Below are 26,432 nucleotides of genomic sequence, written 5' to 3' on the forward strand. Positions count from 1 at the left end.
GTTATGAGCACTCAGAAGATAAAATAACCCTTTTGGGGTCTAGGCCAATCAGTGAGGTCCTCTCCAGTGGGGATTTGAGCTGAAGACTGAACAATGTTATCAAAATAAACAAGGTGGTGCATCCAGGTTGTTGAGAACTTCAGAGGCAGAGGAAACAGAACATGAGGATTCCCAGAGGCAACAAAGCATAGATCATTTTTAATGATTCAGACAATATTCAGTATGATTGGCATAGAGTTTGTGTGGGAGTCGAACTAGGGCTGAAGCTGGAGTTCTGGCCTGTCTCTAGAAAGACTTTGAAGCCATCTCATTAGGGGTCTTATAATCCTAACAAGGACAGTCTTAATATTCACACAAAGGTAATTGGGAACCACTTAAAATTGGGTCACTCCCACGTTAATTCTGTTGATCTCCCAATATTGTGATTTGTTCATTATTTTCTGCCCAACTGACCTCTTTCCAGCATTTAGCAACCCCTGCTTTTGAATGACAGATAGGTTAAATAAAGAACTTACAGTTTAGGTCTTTCAGTCCATTATTTTCTTCATGATGCTTTTCTTGAGTGATATATTTCTCCAAACCATTTCAAAATTCAAATTTTTGTCATTTATGATTTAAAGCAGAATATCTCACTCCAGCACATATAGTTAAAATTGAAACTAGACATATTTTACAGTTAAAAAAATTAAAAAAGAAAAAAGCATTGCCATTAAAGAGACTTGATTTCACAAGGCAAATTAGAGTTTCACAGGGAAACTGCAAAAGGGCAGAGGTAATTTAGCTGAAACTGGCATGGCAGTTATGTACCACGTTTGTCATCTCTTTCAAAAGCACAAATCACAACAGGGTGCATCATGGGAACACAATTATGTTTGCGAACTGAGAACTCTTTTTCATTTCCAGAGTGAGACTTGGAATTTTCCAAACAAGCTGGATAAAAGTAAGCCATTGGTGTTATCCCCTAGAAAACTAAAGACCTCTGCAGGCTCCACAAATACAAGAGCTAATCATTTACTATATTTCAAATAATTCCAATTTGTTTAATTCTGTCTCCTAATGGGAAAAATCAGTGAGAAGTAAGACTAACCAGTCAGAGGCAGTAAGGCATAGCAGATAGGAGACAGGCTTCGAGGTCATATTCCTATATTTTCATTGGAATGAAGTACTTACCCTGGCAGGAACCTTGGGTTCATTACTAAATTTCTCTGTGTCTCAGGCTTCTCATTTTTCAAATATTGCTACTACTTTTGTCTATCTCCAAGTATGGCTAGAAAGATTAGATGAGATAATTTGTGAGAGCACCTGTTGTATAGTGAGCACTCAATATAAGGTTAGCTCTTTTCAGCCTTTTTGACTCTTAGGTCATGTGAGGATGAGGGAGCAGGTCCTCTTAGGATTACGAAATTGTAGATGCAGACCACCAAGTTGTATTGTGTATCTAAGGAAGATGCAAAACCAAGTCAGAGAAGCATTATCAAAATGGGAATCTAGCTTTGATGAGGGGGACCATGGAGTTTTCTAAGTTTTATAATGTGCATATAGGTGGTAAGTATTTGTTCATGATTTATGTAAAAAATAACAAAGTATGTAATGCCAATTATGATGATTAATTTTATGTGTCAACTTGGCTGAACTACAAGGTGCCAGATACTTGGTCAAATGTTATTCTGGGTGTGTCTGTGAGGGTGTTTTGGCATGAGCCTAACATGTGAATCAGTAGACTAAGTAGATTGCCCTCCCTAATGTGGATGGGTCTCATTCAGGCAGCCGAAAGCCTGAATAGAACAAAAAGACCGATCTTCCTACCTGACTGTTTGAGCTGGGACATTGGACTTTCCTGCCTCAGACTCAAAATGAAACACAGCCCATTCTTGTGTCTTGAGCCTACTCTCTTGGTCAGGAACTTACACCACTGGTTTTCCTGGGTCACCTTGCCCAGTACAGACCTTAGGACTTCTCAGTCTCCATAATTGCATGAGTCAATCCTATAGAGTAAATTCCTTTATCTCTCTCTATATATAAATATATATATAAATATGTGTGTCTGTGTATATGTTTATATACACACACACATACATATATCTGTGTGTGTGTGAGTGTGTGTGTGTGTGTTGGTTCTGTTTCTCTGGAGAACTTTGACTAATATGCCAATAGAAGGAAGAAGAAAGACTTGATATTGGGTTCCAAACAGGGATCTGAAATCAAGAGAAGATAAGAATAAGGGGCCCTGTGCTTAGTGGTACCTGTGAAGGAGATTCACTTGCCCCTAAAATATAATGAAAGTTGATTCTCATTATTCGTGGCTTTTTATATTTGCAAATTTGTATGCTAGCTAAAATTTCTTTGTTACTCCAAAGTTAATATTTGTGACACTTTCACAGTTGCTTGTGGACACGTGCAGAGCAGTGAAAAATTTGAGTCAACATCATGCATGTTCCCAGCTGAGGTCAAAGTAATGATCTGCCTTCTTATTTCAGTCCCCACACTATAACAACATGTCTGTCTTGTGGTTTATTTGGTAGCACATTTTTCTGCTTTTTATTGACAATTTCATTGTCTAAAATGGCCCCAAAGCAGAAGGCTGAAGTGTTGTCTAGTGTCCCTAAACGCAAGGAGGCTGTGACATGCCTTACAGAGACAATATACTGTATGTGCGAGATAAGCTTCATTCAGGCACACAATGCTGTTGGCTGTGAGTTCAATGTTAATTAATCAACAATATATTGTAATAAGATATTTCTAAACAGAAACAACATAAAACAAGGTTATGTGTTGATCAGATGACAAAAATATGATCAGAAGCTCACAGGAAACTAACCCTGTATTTTTCTTAGGGACAATTGCTCAGTTTTCACTGACTTAGTGGTTTCATGACTCTATAGTTGAAACAATAGTCAGAATCAAACAAAAATCCCTCACAATTCTTCAGCAAACCATGGCTTACAAAAATATTTACTTTCTAGTACAAAATTCCATTTAATCTGCACCTGTGAGTAAGGTAAGATTTTTTAATGGCTGTTTTCCAGACTCATACATTTAATAAGGCTCAGAGAAATGAAAAGACTGGTTTAATCATGACTCAGGGCTGGGAGTAGTGGCTCACAGCTGTGATCCCAGCACTTTGGCAGGCCGAGATGGGAGAACCACTTGAGGCTGCACGTTTGAGACCGGCCTGGGCAACATAGTAAGACCCTATTTCTACAAAATATAAAAAAAATTAGCTCATTCTGGCAGCATATTCATAATTACTTTGGTATATGGTGTATCCCTGCCACTCCCAGGAATTTAGGAGGAGGGTGTTTCGTTCTTACATGGTATATCCCCTCTAGTTGCCAACTTGTTAAAAAGAGCCTTTTAATGCTGGTTTACATTATCTATCATTAGTCTAGCATTTATACCTTATTTAGTACTGCCTATCAGTTTTTGTTGCTTTTATAAGACACCCTCACTTTATGATTGCATTATCTTCTGGGAGCCTGAACCCTGAGATAACATTCCAAAATTGATCAGTAATTCCTCACTTAACTTTATCTACCCTCCCACCCCCAGTGCTTATCTAGTAACTCATAATTACATCTCATGCTTACTCTCCCAGCCATTGTTAGTACGTATTAGCTAGACTTTTCAATTCCTTTGAGGAATGATTTCTATATTCTCCTATCAGGCCTATGTGTTACCAATAGACTATGTTGTAATTTAACTCTGATTATTGATCTAATGGTCAGAAAGGAATGTGGAGACCAATCCTGAGGGTGGAATCTTTTGTAGCACAGGGGCAAGCACTCTATGTCATCTTGATGCAAAGAAGGCATCCCTTAACAGGGGTATGTTGGCCACATCTGTGGCCCATGCTAGGATCTAAAGGAATATTGGTTTACAGTATTTTCAGATGCAATAACTCAGATGTTATAATTCTAACCAACAGAGTCCAATTCTTTCCTGGCCTGAGTTTCCATGTTGTTATAGCAGACCAGCTTAGGTTAAGGGTTTAATTTTCTTTGTAGCTCTCTGCTCCTCTTGACTGAGACCTTGACCTGGTCCTTAACATTATTTGTCTCTAGCTGCAGCAAATGAAATCTTTATATGCTACCAATGTATCCACTTAGACTCACGTTTAGCTTCTAATTTTAATCAGTCATATTTTATCTTTATTTTTTTAAAGTATACATCAAGCTTAGCATAGCTATTCATTTCCACTCTCCTTATAACTACTATGTCCCTGCTATAGTTTGGATGTTTGTTACCTCCAAATCTCATGTTGAACTTTGATCCTCAGTGTCGTGGTATTGTGAGGTGGGGCCTAGTGGGAGGTGCTTGGGGCAAGGGGGCAGATCCTTCATGAATAGATTAATGCCCTGGGAGGGAGAGGAAGGAGTAAGTGAGTTCATTCTCACTCTGTTAGTTTCTTTGAGAGCTAGTTGTTAAAAAGAGCCTGGCATCTCCCTCCTGCCCCTTGCTTCCTCTCTTGCTGTGTGATCTCTGCACACTCCAATTTTCCTTTGCTTCCCGCTATGTGTGAGAGCAGCCTAAGGCCCTCATTAGATGTCCAATCTTGAACTTTTCCAGACATCAGAATCGTGAGCCAAATAAACCTTTTTTCTTTATAAATTACCCACCCTTAGGTATTCTTTTATGGTAACACTAAATGGAGTAAGACAGTCCCCAATTCTACTCAAATATTTAACAATCCCATCACCTATGGCATCCCCTTCCACTACCTTCCTGCGTGTATACCATCTCACCACCACTGCAAATTTAAAGAGTTGCACTGTTCCCTGGTGCAGTGGACTGCTTATGCTCTACCTATCACCAGTGATGGTGTCCTCAGTTCCATTTGGGCAGTGGGTAATGTGTCTGCAAAATCCCATTTTAGCATTTGCTTTCTAAAACCAATTCAGATCTCTTGTTGGTTAGGTTTCCCAGGAAGAAGGACCTGACATAGGAATTAGCATGTAAAAGATTTATTAGAGGATTATTTTTGGAGTACCACCTGTGGAAGAGAAGGAAAAGAAACACGATTGGGCAGAGGGAGAAGTTTTTGGTCTCAGTGGAGTCTTCCTCCAGCCCACAGAGCAATCTTTATGTAGAGGGACCCCAGATCTGCCCTGAATCTCATAAAGGACCTGGGCCTTTGTCATCTACATGAACCAGTTGGTGGGTCCATGCTGCCTTTGGGAGGGCAAAGGGACATTAGGAAAGATGGTTCTTTTCATCTCAAGTATTTCTATGAGGACTGAAAGTTGAAAGCTCTCTGTTGACAATATACTCAGCATGTGGTAAAATAAATTCCTTGGTCCTGATGAGGAACCTGGGTAGCTTATACTAACATCCACTTCAGCAACACATACTGACATCCAGCTTTATGTTTAAAAGGGTAAGTAATGTACTTTGTCAGTTTATGGCCTAGCTGCAAATGGATGGATCTGTCATCAAGAGCTAGTCATTAGATCAGTGATACTCAACTGGGAGCAATTTCACCCTACAGACAACATTTAGCAATGTCTAGAATCATCTTGGGTTGTCAACAACCAAAGGTCATCAGGCCCTTCTTCCTGAGGAACCTGATCAAAAAGAGAATGGTATCTAAATTAGTCTTTGAAAGCAAATGCTAAGATGAGATTTTGCAATTTGATTACTCACTGCCCAGATGGAAATGAGGACACCATTTCTGGTGGTAGGTAGAGTACAGGCAGCCCCTAGCACAAGGTAACAGTGCAATTCTAAACTAGGGGAGGGTTCTACTGACATCTGGCGGGTAGATACCAGGTATACTTCTAAACATCCCATAATGCATAAGACAGCATGACAAAGAATCATGCTACACAAAATATTAGTAGTGACATGGTTGAGAAACCCTAGCCTAGACTCTGCAGTTGCTTATTTTTTTTTATTAACTTAATTGATTGTAAAATAACAATACAGGCCAATTTCTCTCTGAGCAAGAAGAAATTCATTACTTTTAACCAAATGATGCATATTACCTCACAGATGCTCTCTCCATATATATGGAGATGTTATCAGTGATAACATCCTTGTGATACACTTGTGATATGTGTGTATGTATATGTATATATATCCTTGTGACACTGATAGCATTAGTTTCCTTCATTTTCCTACCTTCTACAAAACCTGACCGTTTTTAGGTAAAATAGCCCTGTCATTAATTCAATGGTTAGCCCAAGTATATAAATCATATTTTCTTCTAGGTGATATCAAGAAGGAAAAGAATGATGAATTTAGCTAATTGCTCAATTCTACATAATTTTTCATAACATTTGGATATGAGAGATGGGGATTTAAATAAAATTTGAAAGAACAATACAGGTATCCTTTTAATCTTTTGCATAAGTATCTCTTAATATATCTTTAGGCTAAAATCCAGGGTGTCCCTCTCATCTACAAACAATGATATTCTTAGGACAGAGAGGAGACAAGCTGCTGTCATAGCATTAAAAATGGCAGTGCCAAGCTGTTGTAGTATATTTATTAATGTGTGCGTTGTGAGTTAGAAACGGGCTTTCTAAACTACTACATTCTTATAATGAAAAGGTAGTGGAAAGGGTTTGGGATGTGGAAACACAAGTTTGAAATAATACTGAGCTGCTAACGGGCTTAGTGACATTGATCATGTCACTAGTTCACTAGTTTCCTCATTCTTATTTGAGAATAACACAAACCTTACAGTGTTGATATTTGTGTGTGCATTCACATATGTTTGAAGTTTAAATGAAAATAAGTTAGTAAATGCACATAAAAATATCTAGCATTACACTTGGCCTACAGTAGTTACTCAAATGCCAGATGAATTTTAATGACTAGCACTCACCCCTACCTAAAAAGACAAGAACATCTTGCAAGTAATTGCTTCTGTCTTCTAAGATAACTGCTGCTGTTTGGCAACACAGTAGGGACTCCCAGTAGAAGCAACCTTGCTCTCATTGCATCTGCTCCAGAGAAATCAAGAAATAATTACCTTTATATTTGGAGACTTGATTGATGCGGCAGCCTTCCCTGTGGCGGTGGAGAGATAAACTGGGCCAGGGGGAATAACCTGGATTTTATTCTGCCTTGATTACTTCTGTTGCAGGATAATTTGAGTTCAGGGCGTGAAGGACCACAGCTGATTAAAGAGAAGACCTTGGGCACATCAACTCTCAAACATCTTGATTACAGAAATTGGGGGCTCTCGTTCCATGTTCACGAATACTATGGAAATGTAGCACCCTGCATTGCCAAGGCAGCTTTCTGAATTCTGTGAATATAAGAGGAAAGAAAGTTTAATGGTCGTTGGCAATATCAAGGAACAGAAGCATGACAAGAGCAAGTATTTCTTCCCAATATATAGCGACAATTATTTAAAATTGAAAATGCCAATCACCTTAATTTATATTGATCAAAATGGAATTCTTTTAAAAAGTTTATTCTGTTTAAAACTGTATGCCTCCCTTAGTGACGATGGTGGCTACATGACTACTCCAAATTATCAATTGAAAATTAACACTACAAATAGTTTTCATTCCTATAATTTTTAGAACACATCAGGAAAAAAGTCAAACTCCCAAAGATTGTAAACTCTTCAATTCTAAATCTCTTATTAATTTGCCTAGCTTCTTATATTTTTAAAAAATCCTTAAAATAAACTGAAAGCTATCTGAGTTTTATAAATGTTGATCAGGTAAATAGGAAAGGCAGGATAGTGGAAGGCTTTGTATAGGAAGTCAGTAAGTTTAGTAAATGCGAGTGATGTATAATGAGAAAAGGGAAGTGTTACAATTCAGATCACCTAGATTCAAATCTTAACCGCCATACACTATAGCTGTCTGGAATTACACAAATCATTTTATCTCTGTGAATTTCATTTTCTTGCTCAAAAAGTTAGAATGACAAATGGATGTATCCCTTAAAAGTTTTTAGAAGTTTGCACGTGATGGTAAATGTAATACGCTATGTAGCCTATTTTAAAGCAATGTGAAAGTGTTCATCATTGTGATTGGAAGCATTACTGAAAATGTAAATAATTTACCAAGGGATGAATAAAATGTGTAAAACACGGTGTGTGGCCCACACTAGGGCTTCAATAATGGTGATAAATGAAAGTTTTCTTGAATATGCGATTTAGTCTCTTTAATGCTCAGTCTCCTTAACTGCTAAATGTTGAATGTTGAGTATTAATTATAAATATATAAAAATGTATATTTTATGTGGTAATATATATATGATTCTGAGAGAGAAGAATCTTAATTGTATTCTTGATTTTCCCTTGTGGCAAAGATAATGTAAGTTTAGGGTACTGTGTGCATATTTTATTATAATATGCAGAGTCATGTGCTATATATAAAGTTTATGAAAAGGTGAAAAAAGATTAATGCATAGCATAAGAAGTTATATGTTCACAGTTATTTTATATATAATATGTATTTACATATAGTTTTATATAAATGCTTATATGTATAAAATGTTAAATTTTAAAATATTTTATAATGAATATTTTAAATACCATTTGTATAATTAGTTATTTAGCTATATGTGCATATACTTATAAACAATAGTATTTTCAATATCCCTTTATATTTTGCCTAGTCTCTAAAAATATATTGTAATCTATTTATTACCAATCATTCCACCTCTCATAGAACAATTTATGTGATTCAATAATATTTTTCATTTATTTTATTGGCTTGGGGGCCCTTTGCTCAAGATACAGGAAGTTTGCATTTGCTTCAGCCGTATTTAACACCAAGGTTCAGAATCAGGGAAAATTACCTAAGGGAAAATAAGTCAAGAAGGCTAAAGCAAGAACAATGCAGGCTTTGCAGGGTTTAAATCTAAGCTTTGCTACTTCGTAGCTCTGTCACTTGGGAAGATGAGGAAAGAAAATGCAAAATAGTAATGAGAGGCAGAGAGTTGTGAGGAGGGGAGAAAATTGCACACTTATAGTTCCTAATGGGCTTCCTGGACTGGCGCGTAGTAAACAGTTGATACAGTTTACGTATCATTGTTAGCATTATCATCAAAGTATAAAAAATGCCTTAGGTGGCCTGGCCTAAAAATGAGTACATTGCTCCTCCCCAGATTTTATGTTGGCTTGATTCATAAATCTGATTTAACAAGGAAGCTATTTTGTAGTTTAGGCCTGTACTTTGTGGAAAAGCAGTAGGGGATCCTAGCTGCAAGCACGTCCATGCTGCTCAGGAGGAGGAACAGGGAACATTGAGAACCCTTAGTCCAATCCCACGAACAGACATTAGGACTAAGCAAAGACTGAAGGAAAGATATCCATCTTACAAATATTAACTATTTGGGCAGGTACTTTTGTTCATTTTATTTACTAATGTGTCACCACATCTCAGAAGGGGCCCCTGCACACCCTAAGTACTCAGTGAGTGGTTCTCTAATGAATTGCCAATGCAAGATCCAATGCAACCATTAAGGAAGAACACTTTTGCTTTCGTGCATTTTCTCATTTAAGCCTGCCAAAACCCTGTCACATAAGAAAGTGTAACATAACTTAAAAGAAGAAAATGCGAGGAATAGTAGCAACATCTAGATTTGATCTTTTATCCTCACTATAATTTTAATAATACCACAGATACCATATGGCACTTACTACTCATAGATGATACCTGTAATTTCTGTTTCCCTTAGAAATTATGACTTGGCTACATAGATTTTTCTTTAATGCATTTTATGTTTGAGTTGTTTGGTATTCATATTTTGAGACATGAGACAAACATAACCCACCCCAAGAAGCCTTACTGTTTGAATTAAATCTCTATTTTAGGCCCTTATGAATTGTATTGCAATCAAATATTTGAATATCTGTAGCCCTAATTTGAGTGAGAGCAACATGAGATGGCCAAAAATAACAAGAATATGCTAACCTATTGGATTCCACATACAAAACCATAACTATTTCACTTATTTAAATAAAATTAATTAATGGTTTATGACACATTAATATCCTAAGTTTAACTTTTTAAAAATATTTTGTTTGGTTTTGTAATTTAATTTCTTAAAATTAAATAAATACATTTGTTGGCATTTTACATCTAAAATGTTTGGGGTTTTGTTATTAAGTGTGTAATAGGGTGAGATCTTCTAATATTTTATATCTTCTGTTTTATTGGTGACCACTTTGTAAATTCATTAGTCTGAATTAAACTGCTGATTTGAGCAAGTGCTCCATCAGTGACTTCTTTCTCACCTCTAGCAGAGACTTTAATTAGAATAACCTTTCATAGCATTTTTAGTTTAATAACTGCAAGCCTAATAATATATTCACTCCACATAAAAACACTTGTCAATAGAGTCCACAGGATGATTTAACATGCCACACACATCTCTTGTCCTTCACACTGATACATATGTAATAGAGTCAGACCCACCTCTTCATTACTTCCAAAGAGCCAACTTTGTCCTTCCTAAAAAATAGCTCTTTCTGATCTTGATTTTCAAAAGGAAAATTTATTCTTGGGGCATCTTTCTTTCCCCGACTTTTCTTTCAGTTTATCTTTAAAATTTCTCCACTGTTACAGTTTCAAAATGTCATTATTCATGATTTATCTCTGTCCTTAAAGTATCATTAATTATACCAATTAAATACTCTTTTACTTTTACAGTTTTCAGATTGTTTCTTTCTTGCACTTACTCACCCAACTAGCACTTAATATTATTACTTATTTTATAAAAATTATTTTAAAGAATTGTCTATGTTTTGTTTTTTATTGTGGTGAGATATATATATATATATATGTGTGTGTGTGTGTGTGTGTATATATATATATATAAAACATAAAATTTGTCATTTTAACCATATTTAAGTATACATCTTTTTACATTCACAATGTTGTACAGCCATCAGGACAATTCTAAAACTTTTCCATCACCTCAAACAGAAACTCTGTGCCTATTAAGCAATAATTTCCTTTTCCCACTCCCCCAGCTCCTGGGAACTTCTTCATAAATTTGCCTATTCTAAGTATTTCATGTAAGTAGAATGTTACAATATTTATTCTTTTGTGTTTGGTTCTATTCACTTAGCATAATATATCCAAGGTTCATCCACTTTGTAGCATGTGTCAGAATTACCTTTTATGGCTAAATAATATTCCTTTTTAATGTATATAATGCATTTTCTTTATCCATTCATGTGTTGGTAGACTCTTAGGATATTTCCAATTGTCTGCATTTTTTTTTTTTTTTTACTCCAAAACTTTTTGGACCTTCTCCAAATCAAGCTTTTGCTTCCAATACCCACAAGAACATTGACATTATCAACATCCTCAGTGACTTCCCTAGAGTTAAATTGAATGATCAATTATCAATCTACATCTTATTTGAACAATCAATGAAATTTTACAAAACTGACAACATTTACCTACATGAAATTCCTTCTTCATTCAATTACCAGAAACTATAAATGAGATTTAGGTGATACGATGGCCCTTACGCCAGTTGTATATAAAAACTGAGACTCACGCCTTGGAACTACAGGAAAGGACTTTTGCAGAAACTGTAGTCAACTATTCATATTGTCTTCTTATTCTATAGATGAAATACCCATTCTTGATTCAAATATAGAAAAGGAAGATGTAGTTATTCTGATTTTCTTAAATTACTCTATGGAGCTGAAAATAGGCTTAGTAACTCCTAAATAAGATGCACAAAGTTGTTGATATACCATTTCCTGTTGAGATGGTGAATACCCAGAGAACTTTCTGTTTGGAAGGAGGAAGATGAGAATGATATTGGATGGGAAGGCAACAATGTCCACTCTATGTCTGAAAACATCTATGGAATAAATTTTTAAAATACTGGTTTTAACGTCCAGTACTGATATCTAAGAAATCTACTTGCGTGCCTCTTTAAATACTAAACCAATATGAAAAGTAAAATATTCCCTAAATTGTCTCCATGGAGGGTCATATTGAATAAAAAAAAAACAATTGTTATCCCCATTTACATTATAAAGCATCACTCTTTAAATGTTTGAACTCATTCCTTGAAATGTAATTTAAAATAGAAGTGAGGTACATTTAGTTTCTTGATTGTTACAGAAAAGATTTAATATCTAGCCATATAAATAAATCCTGCAGGTGGTAAGCAATGATCCATGCATGAAGCAACCATCCCAATTTTCCGAAAGGCTATCAATTAAATGAAAAGAATTGTTTAAGTGATCTCTGCTCCCAAAATGTTAATTAAAATTGCAATATTGCAATATTGCTGTGGGGAAGCCAAATATACTGTAGCTCTTGGACAGCTGTGAGTTGGCATCTCAGCATATTGTAATTGCAATGATATATTTGTTGATATCATCACTAAGAGACATATTATTATTCCAGTATATTTGAGATTACTCACTGCCTGAGGCATGCATTTATTTCATATCTTTTTATTTTAGTTTATTCCATTCACTCTTCTTCATAATCCATCTACCTTGTATTAATTCCTAATGCATGGGTCTCTGACTTAATATCTCTATTTTATACTAGCTAATATACTTTATAACAACATGGTTATCTCTTCTGGAGTATGCCAAGTCAAGGTGGAGGGAATAGTTGACAGGAAAATGAACAGATCACAGTTATTTGATCTACATCAGAACTTAAAGCAAACATTTCTAAACTAGAAATTTTAACTCAGGGAATCCTCTTTTTACTCTGTTAAAATTTTGTGCATTTTGATGATAAAACATTTACATCCCAATTAAGGGTAAAGAAACAAAATATACTCAATTATATCGAAAAGATCATCATTTCTGTTTTCAGTTTTTGTTTCATGTAGCAACATTATTTTCCTCCATAAAGAATCTGTTAGAACTCTCTTCTTAACTATTCTTCAGAGTTTTAATATGCATTACATTCCCACAATACATTATTAGAGCCTATATATGTGGACACTCTTTATGTGTTGGTATTTGAGCAAAAGTAGAAAGAATAAATCTAGAAATAAAAATGGATGTGAAACTTGACAAGAGGAATTGGTTCTTGCAGCAAAGATATAACCATACCTCACCTAGTCTATCACTCAAGGAGGTTTCAGAAGGGTCATTTCCAAAATGCCATCCTATTTTCATCTTTTCCCAAGGATGTTCAGAATAACCTGCAAGTGGATCATTGAACAAAGAAAGTACCTTCAAACAGTCTCTCTAAGTTCCCTTAAACTACAAACTTGGAATATTTATATAACATTTCAAGATGACTTGTGATCCTGACACTACTATTTAAAGGTATAGCTTGAGTCAAATAAAATAAATTACAGGCCATATGTCTAGAAGATGAACATTTTGTTTTGTTTTGGTTTATTTTCCCTGTTTGATTTCTTAAAATTAGCTATAATTTTCTTTAATATATATTGCTAAGAATATATATTTTTAAACCTAAGTTATGGCATGAAAACGTGCTTTATTTATCATCATTTCATAAAATTTCCATAAGTAAAAACTTAATTCTCTTCACTTATTCCCACATAGAAGTACCACTTAAAATTTATTGGCTTTTTAAAAACAAAATATGATTATACTATTAATAAATGATTAAGTTACAACACAGATCAACTTAGATTTGGGGTGTTACATAATTAAGTGTTTCAAATAAGTATAGTGCTTTATGGTCTGAGATGTTACCTGTATCTAAAGACATATAAATTTAGAAGTAACTAGAAAAAGAATTGGAAAGAAAGAAGAATATGGTTTTTGGAAATATACCAACCATAAATGAACGAAACTCACTCTTGCTCCTCTCAAAGTTTACTGCATTTTATTAGGGAATATGTAATATCTCTGGTTCCTTTGAGCTACATAGACATAAGCAAATATTGTGTTTATGTTCTGCATAAGTCTACCCACGCTTGTGTTGATGTGATCACACTAAGAGTAAGTTATTAATTTATGATGTAACAGAGAGAACTCCGACATTCTGACAAAAGTTTATAACTGCATATTATGAAACATAAGTGCCCGCATGGACTCCCAATATCCGGTGGATCCACGATCACATGCTTACAAGTTGACGGATGTAGAAGTTGCACATAAGCCAATGAACTACTTGGGGTACTTAGCAAGTCAAATCATGAATTAAAGGAGCAAATATTTCTGGGATCTTCAGAGCTATTCTGACCTAGCAGTCTAGTCTGGTCGATATGTGTATCAGATGACACCCGTCTCATGATTGCAGCTCAGTTCCCTGGATCCCTTGTCTCATGATTGCAGCTCAGTTCCCTGGATCCCTTTAGCTTCAAATTAAACTTAACCCTCTATTAGGTGTTTAGAATCCTCCAAATATTGGCAAGAAGTATCCACAAATATATACACTGTCCCACTTTGCCAACCATTCTAAAAATGCTATTGACAACCTTAAAATTTTCTTTTAATAAAATCACTATAATATGGCAGGAAGCACTCTGGGTGCTCAGATTGTATTCCGAAATGCTTTCTTGTTTACTAATGACCTATGTGAGCTTGGACAAGTAATTTTACCTCTGGGGTCATCTGTGTCCTCATTTGGAAAATTTAACTCTTAAAGCTATTAAGAGGCTTAAACTAGACAATCAGCTAAAATTGACTAAGTACTTGGCACAAAGTCTCCACACTCTTCCTGCTTCTGTCTTTCCCTGTCTCTTCACTTACGGTACTCTCAAGCCATCATATCTGTTCGTACGCTGGCCGATCAAAGTGTGAGCAGGCTTGTCTCAGCAATTGGAGATGGAAACACAAATTAAATTAAATAAGAGTCTTCCATTATTCCCCTTCCTTGGCAGAATCCATTTTAATTGTTTGTCTTATAAATGGTCATTACATTCAGTAAGTTGTCCAACAAAGGAATGCAAAGCTAAATGACTGTCAGCTGCCTCAGGATAGTCTGGCCCACTAAATGATGACAGGCTGTGATTGAATTTCTCATTATATTTGTGAAATAACATTTCTAGCAAAATTATGCACTTATAAGGACTATAAATGAAAATAAACTAAAGAAGTTCTGCTCCAAGTAAGGTAATGCTTTTGATGCACTTAAGCACAATGCTTGACAATAAATCAGTACTTGATAAATGTCAGATCTAACTATGATTATTAAGTGGCCTGTTCCTTCTGAGGGTAAGATAACCTAGGTCAAGCCAATTCTTATATTTCAGTATTTTCTACATATTAGAAACAACATGGAAAAGTTGTAGTTCCAAATCAACCTTGCACATAGCACCGTTGTTAAATTATATCGTACTTGAAGTTGTTTATTCATCCTTCTGTTACATCATAATTTAGCATTCTCAATTCTTAGTATGACTTGAAGCCAAGGCATAAAAGACATGTAACATGTCCCTAATCATCATTAAATAACAAAGATACTGTGTTCTAAGGGTTGTTTCATTCTTTTATAAAGGTTTTGTAACTTTTCAACTTTCATTAGACATCTATTTTTCTTGTAGACACTAGAGATAAATTAGAAATAGAGAATGTTTTGGGATGCCCCAGAGACCAATCTAAGTGAGAGCCTGGCACATTATGGCAACAATACTTTTATTATAAAGCATTTATTTGTATTTTCAAAATGTCATGGATAATAGAGCAGGGAGTGTCTAGGGCTAGTAAATCACTGGCTACCAAACTACTAAGAATTTGCCATTTGGAGGAGGAAGAGCATAAAAAGGGCAAGTGAGCATTGTATGTGGAAAAAACAATACATTCAAGACCACAGATCTGTCAAAATTAGTCAAAGGCAATGAGAACTTGAACGTGATAAGTCTATGAGAGAAAAGTTTGAGACAAATTATGCAGGCTATAGAGAGTTTTCTCTTTAGGAAAAGGGACCAAGATAAGTCTTCATAAAAGGAATGAACAGTTTGGTATTTAGGACACTAACTCTCACAGCAATGTGGAGGATTAAGTGAAAAAAAAATAGTGAGATTTGGGATGACTGGTTTTAGCTTGGACATTTAAAGAGATTGGGAGTCATCAACCGTATCTTAGCAATAACAAAAACTGAACAAACTGGAATCAATGACTTTTCTTAAACCCAACAGATAACTGAGCTCACACAATAAATGGCCTCCCCAAATCTGGAGATAGGCAAATACAGAAAATCGCAGCCAACCAGCCAAAGTTAGTTTACTGATACAGAGGCAGCAGGAGCCACCAATTGGTATGGAACATACAAATGGTAATTTTCAAAAATTGCTGGAGACTGAGTGCTGAGTAGCTTGAGAGGGAGAAATTCTTGGGGACAAGTTTTAGTGATTCACTCATGTATTCATGGAATTTACTTCCAAGAAATTCACGAGGTGCTCACAGTGAAATTCCAAGAAAAACCTTACTTTGTTTTAGGCAGGGGAAAGGGAATAATAGCCATTTTAAAATATGCCCAGAGTTTTTTTGATAAGAGACTAACACTCCAAAGGAAAAGACTTTACCAGAGCCTTATCTAACCTACAGGATGAATGATTATCCAACTCCAGCCCTTTTGAGCCTTCCTCAATCACTAAAAGTAAGAGGGAAACTCAAACGAACCCTTGAGGCCAAAGATCATGAGCATAGTCCCCCTCAAAATTCTGAGATTTAATAAGATTGTAGAGCACTTTCCCACCCACTTCATACCTTACCATCACACCAACAGAGTTCCAGCATAATGACACAGAATTCCAGCTAATGGAATTGCAAGTCACAGACTAGTTAAAAAGAAGTTCTTAGGGATATGCAAAGACCAAGGATAGGAAGTGGGAAACAAGGACACTAAAAGGAACTCTAGTCTCTGGCACCTACAAATACAACAAACATTAAGCACTGCCAAAGCTCTAGCTGTATTAACATAAAACCTCACACCAAAACTTATTTACCTTGGTTCCTATGACCTGATTCATCATATCTGGCCTTCAAAAAAAAATTAAGGTCATGCTTAAAGGCAAGAAAAAACACAACCAGGAAAGACAAAGCAAGCATCTGAACCAGACTCCAGTGTGACACAGATGTTGGGATTATCAGACAGGGAATTCTAAATAATGATTATAACTATGTTAAAGGCTCCAATGAATAAAGCAGACAACATACAAGAACATACGGGAAACATAACCAGAGAGATAAAATGTCAAGAATGAATTAATAGGAAATGCTAAAAGTCAAAAACACTGAAACAGAAATAATGTCTTTGATCGGCTCATGAGTAGACTAGACACCACTGGGAAAAGAATAAGAGAAAGACAGGTCAATAAAAATTTCCAAATAATAACCAAAAAGAGAAAAAAATGGGAAATAAATCAGAACTGAACATTTAGTAATACCAGAAAGGAGAGAAAGAGAAAATGAGCAAAAGAAATATTTGAAGTAATAATAACGTAGAATTTTTAAAAATTAATTACAGACACCAAACCATAGGTTTAAGAAGTTTGGAGTAGCACAAATATAAAACCATCTACACTTAGGCATATAGTATTCAAACTGCAGAAAACCAAAGACAAAATCTTGTAGAAAGCATTACCTTTAGAGAAACAAGGATAAGAAACACATTGAACTTCTCATCAGAAACCATTCAAGCAAGAAGAAAATTGATTGAAATACTAAAAGTGTTGCCAGAACACAAACACCGACCTAGCATTCTAAATCCAGTGAATTTATCCTTCAAAAGTAAAGGAGAAATAAACACTTTCTCAGACCGAAAAGAACTGAGAGAATTTATTGCCACTAGACCTGCCCTGTAAAAACATACTAAAAGAAATTCTTGAGGGAAGGAAAAAAATATAGTTTAGGAAATCTACTCCACATGAAGAAAAGATCTTCAGAGAAGAAATAAATGAAGGTGAAATAAAATTCTTTACTTTTCTTGTTCTTAATTGAGCTAACAGAGAATTCTGTTCAAAGTAATAACAGTAATAATACATGGGGTAGTTATAATATGTGATAAATAAAACAAAAGACAAATATGACATGAGTCAGGATAGAGAAAATGGGGATATCTCTGTTTTAACGTATCTACATTATGTGTGAAGCTATATAATGTTATTTGAAAGCAGGGTTTGATTAATTAAAATATGTATTGTATACTCCAAAAATAACACCATTTTTTCTAAAAATGCATGATTAATATATTAAGAGAGGATATGAAACAATTATCTGACATTTTTGATTAATGGTAGATATACCAGAGAAAGAAGGAGGAAAAGAAATAAAAAAACAAATGTAACTAATAGAAAACAGTGAAATAAATGGTAAATATTCATCCAGTTGTATCAATAATCACTTCAAATGTGAATGACCTAAATATATATACCAATTAAAATACAGAGCTCTTCCAAGTAAATAACAGCAACCAAAACAGAAGCAAAAACCAATGATATGTAAAATAAACTTGCATAAAAGTAAAGATAAAGGAATAGAGAAAGATTTACCTTGCTAACACTAAAGTAAAGGTGGAGTAGTTATTTTAATTTCAAACAAACCTGGCTTCCAGATAAGAGAAATTATCAGGGTTAAAGAATCAACATTACATAACTATAAACAAGTCAAGTGTTTAAGAAAACAAAAATTATTAATATTTATGCACCTAACCACAGAGTATCAAAATATGTGAAGCAAAAAGTGATAGAACTGAAAGGAAATGTAAACAAAATCACCATTACAGCTGAAGATTTCAACACTTCTCCTTCAGTAATTGATAGATTTAGCAGAAAAAGGTCGACAGGATACTGTTGAACCAAACAACAGTATCAATTTGATCTTATTGACAATAACAGAATAGTCCCACCAACAACAGCAGAATTTACAACACATCAAGTTCACATGGTACATTCCGTGAGAGAGACCACTGGGCCAAAACACACCTTAACAAATGCAAAAGAATAGAAATCATACAATGTATGTTCTCAAATCACAAAGGAATTAAACTAGAAATCAATATCAGAAAGATAGCTAGAAAATTCCAACATATTTAGAGATTAAATGTATGAATCAAGATCATTCTTGAGACATTTAAAAAAATAATTTTATCTAAATTAAAATGAAAATAAAACACAAATGTGGGTGATGAAACAAAAGCAGTGCCTAGACGTCAATTTATAGTATTGAAGACACCATATATACTGAAAATATGAAAGGTCTAAAGTCAATAATATCAGCTTTCACCTCAGTAAACTAGAGAAAGAAAATCAGTTTAAGTCTAAAGCAAGCAGAAGAAAATAATAAGTATATACGATATTATAGAAATTGAAAGATAAAATCAATTGAGAAAAATTAGCAAGACTAACTCCACATTCTTTGAAAAGATTGATGAAATTGATAAAACTTTAGCTAAGGTAACCAAGAAAAAAAGAGAAAAACACAAATTACTAATATCTGACATGAAAGAAATGTCATCACTACTAATACCATGTACATTAAAATACATAATGGAATACTATGAACAACTTTATGCCCACAAATCTTATAACTTCAATGAAATTAACTAATTCCTAAAAAAAAAGTAAAAGAAAACTACCAAACTATACACAAGGAGAAAAAGATAATATGAATAGGTCTTTATTTATTGAAGAAATTGAATTAATAATTAATAAATTTGCAAAAGAAGAAAGCACAAGTTTCAAATAGTTTTACTGGTGTGCCAAACAGTTAAGGGAGAAGAGACAATCCTCTGAGTTTCAAAAGAAAGAAGAACCAGAAGGAACACTTTCTAAATTATTCTATGAAATTACTGTTACCATAATACCCAAACTAAATAAAGACATGGCTAGAAAGAAAATTGTAGGTCACTATCTCTCAGGCTTTTATGAATAGGCTAAAGAGAAGAAAATCATGTAACTATATAACTTGATGCAAAAAAAGCAATTCATACAATCCAAAATTCATTCATAATAATAAAAACAATCTCAGCAAGCTAGTACTAGAAGGGAGCAACCTCACTTTATCACTTTATCAAAGAGCATCTACAATAAACCTGCTACAACCATCATAATAAATGGTAAGAAATTAGATGGTTTCCCCCTAAGACTGAGAGCAAGGCAAGGATGCCCCCTCCCACTCTCCTATTTGACATTGTACTGAAGTCATAACTAGTACAGTAAGATAAAGAAAGAAATAAAGGGCATGCAAATTGAGAAGAAAACACTAAAACTCTCTTTGCTTGCAGGTAACATAATTGCCTATGTAGAAAATCCCAAAGAATTGGCAAAAAACACGCCTGTAACTACAAAACAGTATAACAAGGTCACAGGATAAAACAATTGATATTGCAAAGTCAATTGTTTTCCTATATATCAGTTGGATAACTGGAATTTGAAATTAAAAACACAATTCCAATTACAAATGGCAACAAAAAATAACATATGTAAGTGTAAACCAACAATGTATGTATGTGATCTATACGTGAAAAACTAAAATCCTGATAAAGAAATCAAAGAGTACCTCAACATAAGTAGAGATATTCTGTGTTTAGGGTTTGGAGGCTCAACATGGTTAAAATCTTAAACTTCCAGTATGATCTGTAGATTAAACACAATCCTAAACCAAATCTAAACAAGGTACTTTATAGTTATTAACAAAGTAGTTCTAAAACTTACAAGAAAAAACAAAAGACCCCAAATAACCAACGCATTAGTAAAGACAAAGACCAAGGTCAAAGACTGATGGCTGGATTTCAAGGCTTACTATAAGGTTACAGTAAGGAGATCGATGGAACACATTAGGCCCATGAAATGTACAGTCAATTGGTCTTTGACAAAGGAGCAAAGAAAAATCACGAAAGAAATATAACTGATACAGACAGTATAAAGATCAGTGTTTGCATGGATTTTAGAAGAAGGAGTGAAGGAAGACTGGGGAGACAGGCTAGAATGATCTGTGTGATAATGGAAAGAGTGGGAGACATCAGCCAAACTCTTGTTTACCTTTGCATAGATCCAGATCAATACATACAGAAGTAGTGACAGATGTGTGTATGCACTTGGTATGTATGACATGATAACTGGGTGATGTGATGTTCCAGATGGGATACTGAAAGAGAAAAAAGTGCGTTCAGTTAAAATTTTGAAAACCAAAATAAACTATGGACTTAGAAAATAATAATGTGTCAATATTGGTTCATTAATTGTAACAAATATATTAACGTATGATGTTAATAGTAGGTTAAACTATATTGTAGAGTATATGGGAACTGTGTGTTATCTGTTTAATTTTTTTGTATATCTAAAACCATTCTAAAAATAAAATCTATTACAAATATGAATAAATACAACAGGTGATTTACTTGGTATATTTCAAATATAAAAATGCACTCTAAGTTTTTTTGTTTAATGCCTTGGATATATTCATATCAGAATCTGGTATAATTAGAATTGCTTGATTTTGAAATTTTTCATTTCATTTGGAATTTTTGAAAAATATTTAGCTTTATAATATCACCTGTGCTTTAAAATAGAGACATAAAACTAATACCTCAGATAATTATTTGTGTTGAGCTTATGTGAGTCTTCAATTAGGAAAATTTACATTGATTTTTATGGGTTTATTTTAGTGCTACTCATTAAGAAAATCAGAGGAAACTGTAAAATCTGTGCATATTTGCAACAATCTGAGCAATTTTTCCCCAATTATAATTTCAATGAAAATAATAGTGCTCCTATTATAATTGTGTAATGCTCAAAATATAAGTCCTTTTGGGGTGAACAGCATTTTGTGAATATAGCATTATACTTTTGACAATCTAAGTGAATCTGATATTCTTCCTTTTTGTTTTTATTTATCAAAAGATTTTAGTAACAAATTGTGTACCTTCCACACGCTCCATTTACTGGGCCTTTATGGAGTACCTGTTTGTTTGAAAACTAGAGAATTGGAAGATGAATAAGGCACAGCTCCCACCAATAGGTAACTTGTTGTATGGTAGGGAAGGAAGAGCCACATATAAAACTTTGTGTATACATCGGTTACCATAATAGCAATGGAAAAAAAATAGATTAGAAGCACAGAATAGAGGATATTTAATTCTGATGTTGTGTTTATTATATGTTGTAGTTTGTGTGTTAACATCTGTATCTTGAGGGGAGAACCTGGTAATGAATGTCTTACTAAATGGACATACTTGATATGAGCGTTGGCAGGTAAGTAAACTTTCTTCAAGATAATTGAAAGCTGGGCGTGGTGGCGGGAGCCTGTTGTTCCAGCTACTGCTACAGCGGAGGCTGGGGCGGGAGGATGGCTTGAGCCCAGGAATTCTAGACCAGCCTGGGCAACACGGCAAAACCTGTCTCTAAAAAAAGAGAAAAAAAGATGATATGTCAGGCATCAATGGGTGATGAAAGAGTGAAAGCATAAAGGAATATATAAGTTAACAATGCTTGAAGAATGTTGGTAATTCTTAGGACTAGAGTGCGGGACGTGTGACAGGGATGAGGTCCAGAGCATTTGTTGGGGCTAGACACTGGAAATCCTTTAACTTCATGGTCAGGAAATGTTTACAACCTTATAGTCAATCACCAGTTACACTTTATTTGCCTAAAAGACTGCTGGTTGAATCCGAATTTCCAGTCAGTCAATGTAAATACTCAAAATCCTAAGGAAACATAATCTTTGCCTTTGTGCTACATTTTAACAGTCCTTACCTCAATTAACATTTTTTTGCCTCTTTTTTTTAAATTTATGTTTATAGAGCAGCCCCCACTCATTAATCTCTGAACCTCTTATGGACAGACAATAACTGGGTCTTTTATTTTTGTTTTCCTAGTACATTGCCCCAATTTCTGGCACATAGTTGCACCTATGTAGCATGAAATGTTTCTGTTGAAGTATGTTTGCAAAGAATGAATTAGGGTTTGGTTGATACATAGAAAATAATTATTGGGTACACACATATGGTTTAGGTGATACCATTTCAATTACTCTCATTATTAAGGAACAAAATAGTGGTGGTGGCAGCAGCCTCCTGACTTGTGTGTGGACAGAAAAAGGCGAAACAATAGAAGAGTTGGCATGTACTGCAGTCCTCTTGCCTACTGTGTATGAATAATTATAATTTTGTCTATGAGGATATGAGAAATGTATTGTGAAAATATACTGGCCTTCTTTGATATTTATGCACCTATTCATGGATAAAATTAGGGTGTTAGATTATGTTTGATAAATGAATGAACAGACTGAATAAACAAATGCCTGATTATCATACTCCAGCTTCCATTTTCAAAAGGAAAAAAATCTATTCATAATTAACTTGGTTCTTCGGGGTCTTCACATAGAAATTTCCTACTACTTTGAGTGCTGCTAATATTTCTTCCCCATAACTTTTTATTTTCTCAAATAACATTTGTAATATACTTTTAATCTGTTCATTAATATTTTTAATCATCTTCCTGTATTAATGAATCATCCCTATACTATATTATGGTCTTTTATGTCTGAACTAGTTTAACATCTATTCACTGTGTTCAGAATTGGTGAGCATAATATATCATGCCCTATTTCAAGATTTTAAAACACACAGTATCGTAGAATATTGAATTTCATGAAAGTGGCAATGCCCATGAAATGTCCACTTAAATTATGCAAATGTGTGACTCCCATAAAGCAGGCTATCAAATTTTGAAAAAAGTGACTGTATTGGAGAAATGTGACAGAGATTCTTTGTAAAAAAATTATCCCATCAAAAATAGCCACAACAAAGTCAAAATTCATCTAGTAACCGATGAATATTAAAAGAAAAAATGTGAGATTTTTGAAGCCAAATATATATGACATTTCTAACTCATGTTTAGATTTTTCCATGTACCTATTCAAATTCAATTTGAATTGAAACATGCAAGCCATATTTACATGCTCTATTCCAGGTATCATTCTAAGCACTGTGTTTACTAGTATGAATGAAGCCCAGTCTCTTTGCTCAAGAAGCTCACAGTCTTGTTGAAATGAAACAGACAAAAGGAAATAACACACTTGATGCAACCTACATTCATCTTTCGAAGCCCATTTCAAGTGTCAACTTATTTGTAAAGTGTGTGTTTCCAATCCTCATCTCAAATACACATCACACACATTTGCACACCGCTTCATACAGAAATGCAAAGTAAACATTATATATTCTTTTTCTCTGTGCCTACTTACTTATACAGAAAGCATTTATAAATGCTATGAGAGGACTTGAAAGTAAAGTAATTCTGATGGGCTATGATTGGAGTCTGAAGAAAGAATTATAGTAACTCCTTTGCTTCTCTTTTTGATCCACACTTTTTCTAAAGGTAAGATGAGGTGAGCAGGGTCAGCAGGCTTACCTAGTTTTTAAGTACACTTTTCTTTAAAGGAAAAAAAGATTAATTTTTAAAAGTTTGAGAAAAGTCCCCAGGACTGCTCCCAGCTTTAACAATCTATGCATCTGTGTCTCAGGCCCCATGAGTCCTGCTTAGACTTATTCTATGATTTGGCTCGAATATCCATTATCACCCACCATCAGGGATAAAATCCTTTGAAAATTATATCTTCAAATGAGCCAGAACAAACCCAAGTTATCAAATATAATTTCAGTAATGAAGCTCAACATTTTACATTTGAATACTTCCCCAAATGGTTGCAATTTATTAATGTCAGATTAAAGGGCTCCATTCATTTTTCCTATTCAGTAAAGAGACAGTTAATGAATGATGCTGGCTTGTCCAGGCTTCTAAAGAATGATTCTGGGAGTGTGTAGCCTCACGGTGGAGGGACTCAACTAATGCCAACAGACCACTGATACGTTTTTCATAGGTGCAGAAGATGTCTCTTCATACAACTTTTGGCTAATGAGATGGTAATTATGACATCAAGAACTAAGCAGAGAACACTAGACTTTATGGCTGCCTTCTCTGACTAATGCATGATTTCCTTGTTTCTTTTCTTTTCATGGCTGTGTTATTTAAGAGATATTTTGATAGTAACTGAAAAAAATATGGTAAGACCTGGTATCCAGTTTGAAAAATTTAGATAATGAAGAAAAGTACACAAAGAAAATACCTGCCAATCATATTATTACAACCAGTACTGATAAACCCTTTGGTTTAATTTTTTAACTGGATCTATATTTATCCATATCAATAAACTTCAAAAATTTTATATAGAAATATTTTTTAAAGTTTTAAAAAATGAAACAGTGTTAATTGATTTTTTGTGCACACAGTTCTGAACACTTGCATGGCAGGAGCATGCTAACTTCCAATTGATGGTTAACTGTGGAAGGGCCTGGAGAAGTTGAGAGTAGAGAGGAGAGACATTGTCTAGATATGTATTTTTTTAAGTAAAAAAGTAAAAACATAGTTGATTCAATTTGGTTTTCTTTTCAGAAAATGCCACTCTAGTATCAAACTGCTTTAATTTGGCAATTTTAGGCTCTGAACAACTATCCTAGTGCATTAAGAAACTGAGTATATTGTTCCATTTACCCACCTAATGCATTTCTCTTTTTGAATGTAATTTTTCACTGTTATTAACCTGATACATGTACAGAGAAATATAAGTTGTACTACAAGGTTGATAATGAAAAATAGCAATAACCCCACCCACCTCTTTCTGACAATTCTTGTTCCCTGAAAGCAACAGTTTTCAGTGCTTTTAGCTATTTATCTTGGCATTTACCCCATATTTCTAAGTCACATTTATATAAACATTTCTTACTTATTGGCTTTAGATATTACATAAGAAAAATATTTTTTATAGAAAAACAAGATTTATTTCTCTCTCTTCTCTTTCTCTCATTCTGGTAGGTTTTCTTTGGTCATGATACTCATCATCATAATAATGAAAATGATCATACTGAAAATGATTAGTATTTACTTAAATGATTAGTCTTAAACCAGGCATTGTGTTAGATACTTTGTATATTTTCTCCCCTTATAATCTTCATACAATTCTTGTAAAGGAAGTACTGTTATTTCTGTTTTAGAAATGAGGCAAATAGGTTCAGAGATATTAACTTTCTCTTAATAATATATTAATAAGAAGAAATTGGTAGAATTGAGATTCAAATCTAGATTTCCCTGTTCAATACCTATATTTCTAAAAACTAGTTATACTTCATTTTCATTAGGATCCAATAATTTTGTGTTGCTTTTTCACTCAACTTAAAACCATCACTATTCCTTTATATCATTAGAATTTCTGCATAACCAACCCTATGTCAAATGTACAATATTCTAAGGTAAGAATATATCATAATTTACTAATTCCCTTTACTGTGATAGTGAATTTGGGTTTCTTTACAATTAATTGTTATTCTAAACATTGCTAAGATAAATATCTTTATGCATAATTTCTATAAAATTTTAAAGAATCCTTTTGTTTGTATTTCAGGTAATTTTCTTAGGATAAGTTGCCATTAGTGGGCATGCTTTAAAAAATAATCTGTGAAAAAAATAACATAATATGGATAATGGCCAAAAATTTGAATCAAAATTACAAGGAAGCAAATTAGGGTCATGGTTTCTCCTTAATCATGCATTTT

The sequence above is a fragment of the Lemur catta genome, chromosome 4 (genome assembly GCF_020740605.2).
Source record: "Lemur catta isolate mLemCat1 chromosome 4, mLemCat1.pri, whole genome shotgun sequence".
In the NCBI taxonomy this organism is placed as follows: Eukaryota; Metazoa; Chordata; class Mammalia; order Primates; family Lemuridae; genus Lemur; species Lemur catta.